Below are 10,670 nucleotides of genomic sequence, written 5' to 3'. Positions count from 1 at the left end.
AAGGAAGGAAGGAAGGAAGGAAGGAAGGAAGGAAGAAAGGAAGAAAAGAAAAGAAAGTAAAGAGAGAGAGAGAGAGAGAGAGAGAGAGGTTTTCTTCAGCAAATACAAAGTGTTGTTATTATGTCAGGCATGATGTGGTAGTAAGTAAAGGTGGTGCCATCTTTACACATTGGCATAGTGCACTCCCTCCCACACGAGTCTTCCCCCAAACAGCCCGAAGCAAAGTGAGCTATTTAAGGATAAGGAAAGAGAAAAGGATACTGACAATGTGAATCTTAAATTTAGTTGTGTCTTTTGGGGTGGAATTTTACTCCCCGTAAGACTTTATTTAATATAGTAAATGTGAATACTTTAGAGTCTTAAAATGGAGGACTGTTTGGGGAACTTCAATAATCAAGATTGTATTCCTTTCAGGGAAAATAATAATGGTGATAAAGAAAACAGCCAGCATTTCTAGTATGCTTTAAGGTCTGCCAAGCATTTTATAATGCTATCCAAAGACTGATCACAATCCGTTTTCCATATAATCTTTCCAAAGCACAGATCTGTCCATGTCACTCTGTTGCCCTCCAACTCTCGATGACTCCCTACTTCCACTACCACAAAATACTAACTCTTGGTATTTAAAGCCCATCAGAAGCTGGCTCCTTTTCAGGCATGTTACACATTACTCCCTTTCACGTTGGACTATTTGCTTCTCCCTGTTCAGCATTCAATCTGCTGCCACCTTGTCTCCGCAAAGGTGATATTGTCCATACATACCTCCTCACCACCACCTTTTGTAATCCCCACCTTCCTCCAAGGCTTATGTGTCCCCTCCTACTGCAAGTCTTTCTTGGTTCTCCTCAGGGCAAATGTTTTCTCCCTCCTCAAAGTATCCCATATGTACTCATCCCTCATCCATCCGAGTGTCATATCCAATAGAAAGTGAGCTCCTTGTGGATGGCAATAGGGAGCTTGTTCTTGGTAAAAGGAGCCAGAACCAAGGATGGGCTTGCCCACTTTGGCTTTAGAATTCAGAGAGGGGACCCTCCACCAAGTCCCAAGGCACATCCAGATTCCCAATCCGGCTACCTCCCCGAACATGTGGAGCAGCATTTCTGGGGCAAAGATGGTCAATCAACTAGCAAACATGGTATTTTGCATCTAGCACTGTGATACGTGCTGAAAGGGGAACGAGGGAAAGAAAGTTTCTCTCCAATTCATCGTCTACTTAGCTGTCGAATTGCATTTCTAAAGCACCTAAACCATGTCACTCCCCTGCTTAAGGAGCCTCCACGGCTCCCTAGTATAGCTTGAATATACTACAAGATCTTGCTACTGAAAGTCCTTCACAGTCCTGATCCAATGTGATTTCACTAATCTCATCTCAATTCCCTTCCTTCATTCTACCCTCCAACCAAAGTGACTTCCTTAGAGGATCAGAAGATCACTACTTTAGAGACAGAAGGAACCTCTAAGGTTGGACAGCTCAAACCCCTCATTTTCTGTTCCAGGACACAGAGGCCCAGAGAGGGAGAGTAACATCCCTAGTGTATGTATATTTACTTATTTATGGTGCAAGGCCATGCAAATAGAAAAGCAGAGAGGAAGAAAGGTGAAACCAAGTCTTTTGATTCTAAAATCCATCACTTTTTCTACTGTGACATAGTGTTCCTCATATACAGTGTCCAATCTCCCACCTCCATGCTTTTGCCAAGGCTGTGTCCCAGAACTGGAATGTTCTTCTTCCTCACCTCCACCTCTTGGACTCTATAGCCATCTCAAAGATTTAACTCAGGTGTCATCTCCTACGTGGGGCCCTTCCTGTTCCCCAAGTTGTCAGTGCTTCCTGCTACCCCGCCCCCAACTCTTTGCATTTCTTTATCTGTGGATAGGCCACAAATTCTAGCAAAGTGCTCATTTCTTGAGGGCAGAGTCTATTTTGTTTCTTTCTCTGTATTCTTAGTATCTGACACAGTGCCTGGTACATAGTAGGTGCTTAATAAATGTTTGTCAACCTGAACCAGACTAAATAAAATATGACCCTCTCCTGAAGGAGTTTATAATCTAATTGGGAGATAAGCGTGGCCTGCAGAAAGTAAATGAGAGAGGCCATCATCCCATCATAGGATCTAGAACGTGAGGGGACCATGGTCACCAAGAAGTCTGATTTCCCCATTCCCAGAGCACAGGCAGTTTCAGAGGGAGCGGCCTGAGGCAGATGTCTGGAGTAGAGATAATAGCATCTGTAAATGGTGCAGAAGGGGAGTTTGTCTGTAGGCCACAAAGATTGCCCGCCATTCTGGACTTGGCCCTTTGCCTTGAGCAACACTCCAATACCCTGGTGAATCTATAATCTCATCCAAGTAGATAATCCCTTCAGTGGTACAGATAGTCACTCATCCTTGCCTGCCCATCATGCACAACCCTCAACTGGGTCCTATCAATCCACCATCATAGTCTGTCCCATGTGCTGGGGCTTTTTTCTAGGAAGATATTGTGGTTCAGTGGAAAGATACTATTTGGAGTCTGGAGACCTGTATTCCGATCTTGATTCTCCTGCTTACTTACCCTCATGACCTTGGACAGTTTCCTTCATCTCTCTGGGACGTCTCATCTGTAAAATGACAGTGAAATGGGTGGAAATTGGACTAGATGACCTTGAGGTCACGTCCTGCTCGAGATCTGTGATCTCCTGATCCTGTCTTTGCAGAGAACCCAATGGAACCTCCCTTGCTTTTGGCAATACCCTATGAGAATATAGGTAAGCACCATTATTTGGGATGCTTTTTAGAAAATCCTGCCTGGTTTCTGCCAGCATTTTTTCATGTGGATGCCCAAGTCTGATACTTAGCCTTTACACTCTTGCTTATTCTGTCAAAACTTGGAGATCTGAAGGGAGAATGAAAAATGTCTCTCCCCCAACAGGAAGACTTGTGTGAAATGAAAACCCTGGGTGCTTTTGGGGAAGGGGGGATGGAATCACCATCATCTGGACAACAAAGTTACTCCAGCCAGCATGTCTCAATTTCAGTCCAGGTGAGTCATCCTCCTTCCAGACAGAGAGTATTTGAAGACACTGAAATGTCGGGAGCCCAATTCAATGGAGAAGGTGTGGAGGGGGGAAATCAGCAGGAGCACTGATGTTGTCTTGTCGTCATGGTGCTGAGAATATCGTTTTCAGTTAGCTTCCCACTCAACAGCTGCTTTGTTGGCGTTTTTGACACCGGGGGTTGGTGTCCACCCCCACGCCTGCACGCACAGGCACACCAGACACTTGCTCTCCCAAAGGTCTAACTGGGGGGTGGTACAGTAGTTAAAAGGAGGTGCTCATCTGGATGGCAAATCTGTTCTCCCAGAATAGTTTGCTGGGAAGCAGCAGGAACGATGTCGCAGTTACCCATAGCAGATGACATCAGCTGAAACCTTCCGAGGAGAACCAGAATCCAAATGAGCACATCGTAGCCTCCCTCGTGAGCCTCGGGTGAACTGTGGGAGCTGGAAACGCCCCGTGAGCCTCTGGAAGAGGCATTCAGAAGAGAGCACCTCCCCTGTTCTGATCCTGGTCTGATCCTGGTCTGATCCTGGTCTGATCCTGGTCTGAGAGTGTTTGGGCTTTGTGGAGCAGGAAGACGCTTAGGGTAGCCTCATCTCTAAAATCAGGACCCAGGCACAGAGAAAGACTGAGATAGTGACTTTTTGTATCCACTTGCCATCTGGTCTCAGAGGGGCAGTGTGCCCCCATACACTGGCTTTGGAGGTAGGAGACTTGGGTTTGAATCCTGACTCTGACCCTTCACTAGCCATGTGACCGTGGGGGAATCCCTGCAGTTTTCTTGGCCTCAGATTTGTCACTTGTAAAATGAGGGTGATGATAACGCTTCCACTACCTGTCTCCCTACCCAGTAGGGTTCTCAGGAACTTCAGAGGAGATGATGGATGTAAAACACCATGCAAATATCAGCTATTATTAGATCATTGGTGTAGGGAGCTCATCCTGCTAATGTCGTGGCTTTTAGCCTGAAGAGAGCTGACTGAGACAAAGAGTGGTTAAGGGACTTGTCCAAACAGAGCTTGTCAGGGACATGACTTGTATACAGGTCTTGCTGACTTTAAGGTTAGAGCAAGAGACTTAGAGTCAGCAAGACCTGAGTGTGAATCCTGTCTCAGATGCTCCCTAGCTAAATAACCCTGGGCAAATCACTTAAACTATCCCTGCCTCAGTTTCCTCATCTGTCAAATGGGGACAATGTCATATCCCCTACCTCCCAGGGTTATTGTCAGGACCCAGTGAATTAGCATCTGTAAAGTGCTTTCTACCTATCATTACCTTCCCCAGAGAAATCCAGCTGATTCCCATCAGGATAAAAGGTTTTAGTCCCAGCTCATGAGTGGGGGATACATTTATCTGTCTTTCTCACATTTCTATATGCTTAGTTTCTTTTCTTCCTTCCGAAGTCTCAGTCTCTTGCTGTGTGGGTTTCCTGCCTGGCTTTTTTCTTGCTGTCTTCCAATGTGTTTGGATCCTTCTTACGAAAATAAAGAACAAACAAATGAATTGGCTACATCAAAGACAATTTCTTTAAAAAAGCAAGTTCTTGTCCCTGAATAAGTTTGCTTAAAGGTGACTCAGAAGTTGAGATGCCCCGAGCCACCCACTGGTGTTCTCCAGGCAAGCCTGATGGTCAGCCAGTCTTACAAACCCGGGTGAGGAGGGCGTCTGGTGCTCTGGAATCTGGTGCCCGGGGGAATCAGGTGTCTCTGACACTCACCAATTGTGTGAATGAATAACCAGCCCAAGGGACTCTCCAGGCTTAAGTTTCCAGGTCACTCAAATGAGGGGGTGGGTTTAGCCGATCTAATATACTATGACTCTCTGTATTGGATTGGGTTGTCACCAGAGCCCTGAACCTGACATTGCCAAGGAGGCTTGGACGCCTTGTCATAGAGCACTCCCTGGCTTTGGAGTCAGAAGACCTGGGTTCAAATCTTAGCTTTGTTATTTACTGCCTGTGTGACCTTGGACCAGTCACTTCTCTTGGCTCTCAGTTTCAGGTATCTCATCTGTTAAACAAAGGGGTTGGTTTTGATCAGGATCCTTGACCTGTTTTAGTGTCCTGGACCCCTTGGGCAGTCAATGTGGTGACTCTTCTTAGAATCTTATTTTTAAAGGCATAAAACAAAATACAGAGACTTACAAAGGAAACCAGTTCCAGTGAAATAGTCATCAAAATATGTTTTAAAAACAATTTCATAGATCCAAAGATGAATTGTCCCTCAAGGAAATAATGTCCAAGGTCCCTTCCAGTTCAAAATCTAAAATGTATGGTCTGCTTCAATGAAAAATCAGTCTTAAGGAAAGATACTCACTTTGAGAAACACTGGTCCCCCAGTGATATACAGTAAAGAGGTAGCGGGGGAGACCTGAGTTCTGCTGCCCCCTTAAATTTTCTATGTGTGACTCTGGGGAAGGCGAGTCACCTCTCTGACCTCAGGTGTGCTCATCGGTAAAATGAGCAAAATGCTAGCACCTCTTTCACAGCATTATTGGAAGGATCAAACAAAATCATGATTATAAAGGGGCTTTGCGAAACTTAAAAGAGGGTCATATAAATGCCAGTTATTATTCAGGGCATGACAGAGAGAATGCGATAAAGTCCCTCAGGTAGAGTCTCCCGACTTGGAGAAATGGGCCCTTGATTCTTTTTGTCTCAGGAGGAAAGGCTTTTCCCAGGTGTTGAGTGAACAAAGATTTGTTTAATAATAGCTAACATTTATATAGCACCTACTATGTGCCAGGCACAGTGCTAAGCACTTTACAATTATCCTCTTTTGATCTTCACAAGGGCAGTGAGGAGGTGCGATTATTATCCATATTTTACAGATGAGGAAACTGAGGCTGACAGAGATCAACTGACTTGCTAGCAAGTGTCTGAGGCTGAAGTTGAACTCAGGTCTTCCTGACTGCAAGCCCTCTATTCATTATGGTGCCTTCAGCTGCCTCTATGGGACAGATGGTTAGGAGTCCTTAGTGCAGCTCAGACTTGAGCCCAACGTAGCCTGAGAGCATAATCAAGGATGTCTCATGGTGGTGGGTTTGGCTTTTTAAAGATGCTTTTGTTCAGAACCATTCTGTAGAAAATAGCCCTCTCCTGCCCCTCCTCCAGCCAACTGGGTCTTATTATACTAAAAGACAATCCATTCTCAGGCCCAATTTACTTTCTTTGGGCTCCCACTCCACACTTTCTGGGTTTCCCCCAGACCCTGGATGGCCCAAGTTGCTTCTTTTGATTTGAATCTTCTGGCCAGCTGGGCTGCTCCCAGGCTGCTGCATTTGGGTTACAAATTCAGCAGAGGGAAGCAGAAATCCAAGCCAAGGATTCTTCTCATTGAGTTAAGGAAACTTGAGCCCTGGTGCCATATTTAGGCCTAAGAAGCTTACTCAGGGTCCCATTTGTTCATTTTTCTCCTTGTTCTCATGTCAGAGAGATTGCAAAAGGACAGTCCTAGGGACTGAGTCAAATCCTGTTCTGGTTCAAAGGACAGACCTGATATTTGTGCTTTTGGGCTTAAGAGTCACAGTAGATGGGCAGGGCATGGCCAGGTGCCAGGAATCCCTCTTCTACCTTCAGGGCAACATGACCCACTGCAAATAGGCTTTTTGGTTCAATGGGCAGTTGCCCAAAGGTTTGGTTTTTTTCTTTCTTTCTTCTCCTTTCCTTTTTTTTCCAGGCAGATCAGCCACTCCTCCACAACTCACAATCTGGGACCTGCCCGGGTTGTTGAGGTTAAGTCACTAGGCATCACTTGAATCCAGATCTTGCTGGCTCCAAGGAAGGACCTCTTTCCACTATAATACATTGCTTTTCATCAAAAAGTTTGTGAGGTTGTACATGTATATGTATCTGAAAACAATCACAGAAAATAAAGGGGGCATATAACTGTCAAGATGCCAGCCACTTTCAAGAGTGAGCAAGTTTCTCCTTGTTTGGGTTAGAAGGGGAACAGGGCTATTGGATGGGCAAAGGCCCTGGGAGGGTCCTTACAAGACAGCAGAACAGACTGAGAGTGTCCCAATGTGGATGTGACATATTTTTGAGGAGTGGTATGAAACAAGCAGTGGATAGATTCAGGAATCACCGATCAACAAGTCAATCAACTAGCCTTTGTTAAGTGCCCATGACATTGGACTAAACATTGGAGATACAAAGAGCTTACAATCTATTGTGGGAGACAATGGATACACATCTGAATATATATGCACAGATGTGACAGCATATAAATATGTACATACATATATAACAATACAGAGACACACGTTAGGGTGTAGCTACAAATTCAGGAGACTTAACAACAACTCTTTCCCCACTGTGTAGGTGCCATAATGCTCTCTCTCTTAGATCTTTTGAATTTGCAGCTTTCTTAGACCCTCAGTACCTGATCTTTGCTCACTCCCCATTCCCTATAGCAACATCCCAAGTCAAGCAGTCTGTGACTTCTGTCTTCCAGCAGGTCACGGCTATCATTCATTCATTCATTCAACAACCATGTATTAAGCTCTTCTTTGCTGCAACATTCAGAGCACAAAAGCCTCCCTCAAGATTGCCAATCACTTTCTTCATACCAGCAGAGAGAGGATACCAAGGTAGAAGCTGAGCCTCAGAGACATTCAGTAATATATGGTGATCTCTGATAGGGACTCTGCCTCAGAGCTCTGCTCCCGTCCTCACTTGGTTTGTTTGTGCTCTTTTTGAAGCACCTGAGGGCAGTTTCCATCTTGTTTTGGTCTTTTTATCTCTAGAACTAACACAGAGTCTGATACAGAGTAGGTGCTTAATAAATACTTGCTGATTAATTGATTAAAGTGCCACCATGTTTAATGATAAAGCTGGTAGCACCATCACTAATTCCCTTAGGCTATGTGATGGGAGACTGGGATAAACAGAGTACCAGTGCTTGGGAGTATTGAGTATTTCCCACAAAATGTATCCCTGCAGTGAGCCTGCCTTCCACAGATGGGTGATTTTTAGGAAATGCATAGGACTTAGAGAGCTGAATTGAACACATTCTTTTTACTAGGCCAGATCTTTTTTTAAAAAATTCTTTAACCACAACCCTTGAGACATCTTGTGGGGCTACTAGAGAACAGCCTGATGACATTTCTCATGTGACTGTACCCATTATCCTTAGTAAACCATTCAGGCACAGTTTCACCAAGCTTGGATAGGAGAGAAGAGAGGAACCCCTCAGATTCCTGTGGTTGGCAACTGAGGTGGTTACCCTTGGAAAAGAAAGACACATCATGCCTCTCTTCTCTGGGCTCTTTCTCTATCACCTATCTGGGCCAAGGGAGCAATTCAGTTCACAGGTTAAGTTCAAGAAGGCCCCAGGCTGGCCACCCTCTGAAGGAGCCTCAATATTTCCAAGGATCTGGGCAGTCCTAGGCTTTCAAAAATTGAGCATCCTAGCTGCCAGGAAGCATCTGTACATTTGCTATCTTTTAAAGTACACCAAGGGTTTTTCACCTTTTCTGTGTCATGGGCCTTGGGTAGTCTGGTAAAGCCTATGAACCCCTTCTTAGAATATTTTTAAATGCATAAAATACAGAGGCTTGTAAAAGAAATCAATTTTTATTAAAATGTAATTATCTGTATCTATAGATAGACAGATAGACAGACAGACAGACAGATAAATAGATAGATAGATAGGTTGATTTTTAAAAAAAAAGCCAAACTCAGGAATCCCATATTAACTTATGACCCTGGATCCCATACAGACTCTGGCTGACATGGACTAAATTCATTTCTAGGAGCTTGATCTCAAGAGAATAGGTTTGTCTTTTTGGTTCCTCTTTTCCTAGAATTACCGGAGCCCAATTTCCTAAGCTCTTCAGGGTATAACATGTCAGAATGTGGTTGAGTGCTCAGTTCCTTTTAAGGGTTGGTCATGGTACAGATTTTATCTCAACCCACAGAAAATATGAAAAGCAAGAGAACTCCCTAGGGCCCACAGACAGATACAGAAGCACAATCGATCAATAAGTATTCATTCATTGAGAACTATGTGCCAGACCCTGTGCTAAGCAAGGGCTCCAAAGAAAAGACATCAGAAGGAAGAGAAGGCACCTCCCCTACTCTTTTACAAATGAGCATGGAACATGGCATACATTGTCAGGTTTTGGCAATGTACTGATTAGTGTTGATGATTTTTTCCTTTTTCTATTTTTTTCCTTTGAAAAATTTTTTGTTAAAAGAATTTTAACTCAAGAGTTCTAGGGGCTGCTAGCTCTTTGGGAGGGGAAAGGGGAGAAATCAGGGAGAAATTTAGGTAAGGTAAAAACAAAAGATATCAACAAAACTTATTTTTAAAAAATCATCCCTGGGCTCAAGGAACTTAAATTCTAATGGAGTACTAAAGTGTTCTTTAAGCCAATAAAAATAAATATTAGTTTCCCTACCTAGAAAAAAAATAGAACTTGGGGTGGCTATTGGAACAACACAATATTTTCATGGGTCCTAGAGACCCCTAAAGACTCATAGTGCCACCCTGTGGCTTAGACTTTCCGAGAAGGTAAATTTCCTACCTACCAAGTATTCCCTTCTCTGTTGGACCAGTGTTGTCTAAATACTCCAGACAAGAGCTGAAGAACTATAGAACTTATTCTCTTTGGTCTTTTCAGAGCTCGTTGCATCAGGAAAATCTCAGTCTAAAAGATTTGGTGCCCAAACTCTCCAATTCAGGAACTCTCATACTGGGGGTTATCCACAAAGTAACCCACAAACCTAGGACTCCTCTCTTAGGCTGCATAAGCACACACGTCTGCTTCTTCTATGTGTTTCTACAGGAAACACTTCAGTGGAAAGACCTCAGAGCTTAGGACTGAGAGGATGCAAGTTCAAATCCTGCCTCAGATACTCCTTTGCCCTTCACCCCGGGCAAAGTGCTTAACCTCTGTTTGCCTCAGTTTCCTCCTCTGTAAAATGGGAATAATAATAGCACCCACCTCCCAGGGTTGTGGTAAGGATAAAATGAGGCAATATTTGTAAAGTGCTACATAAAAGCCAGCTATTACTATTATGATGATCATTATTATTAATAATAAACTTGAAAAGGCCACTCTCAGGCTCTCTGTATTCACATGTGTGCACATATGTCATGTACTCCTGTCAAAAATCCATATCAGTTTCTAATGGGGGTGAGGGAGATACCCCTCCCCACCACCTAACCTACTGTGTTCCAAAAGAAGATCCATTGAGAAAAAGCAAAGAGAAAGATCTGAAGAGGATTAAAGAATGACCAGTTCACAACTAGCCATTCATTAAGAGGCAGCTCCAGGCTCTGAAGTTCAATCAGTCTAGTGACTGTGGACATGCTCATACTCCAAGGAGAGGTACCCCATTAGATGCTTCTAAAGAAAGCATGGTGCCATGAAATCTTATCAGGTTGATTGGGGTAGTCATGAAATCTATTATTCACATAAGGTTTTGTAATAGGGACAGACGTGGACAGAAAGCTTCTGGCAGCATCTCCCCATGTGGGAAAGGCTGGAGAGTCTACTTCTGGAAGAGTTGTGATGACATGCAATGGAAGGGCTTTGGAGATCCTTGGGCAGGTATAAATGGGCAGTTGGTTCTGGTATGCGATCCACGTTGTTGGGAAAGCATCACCCTTTCCATTGATAGGGAGCT

This window comes from Vombatus ursinus, unplaced genomic scaffold (genome assembly GCF_900497805.2).
Source record: "Vombatus ursinus unplaced genomic scaffold, bare-nosed wombat genome assembly UNPS02014810.1, whole genome shotgun sequence".
NCBI classification, from domain to species: Eukaryota; Metazoa; Chordata; class Mammalia; order Diprotodontia; family Vombatidae; genus Vombatus; species Vombatus ursinus.
The sequence above is the reverse complement of the archived record's forward strand: the minus strand, read 5'-3'. Positions refer to the sequence as shown.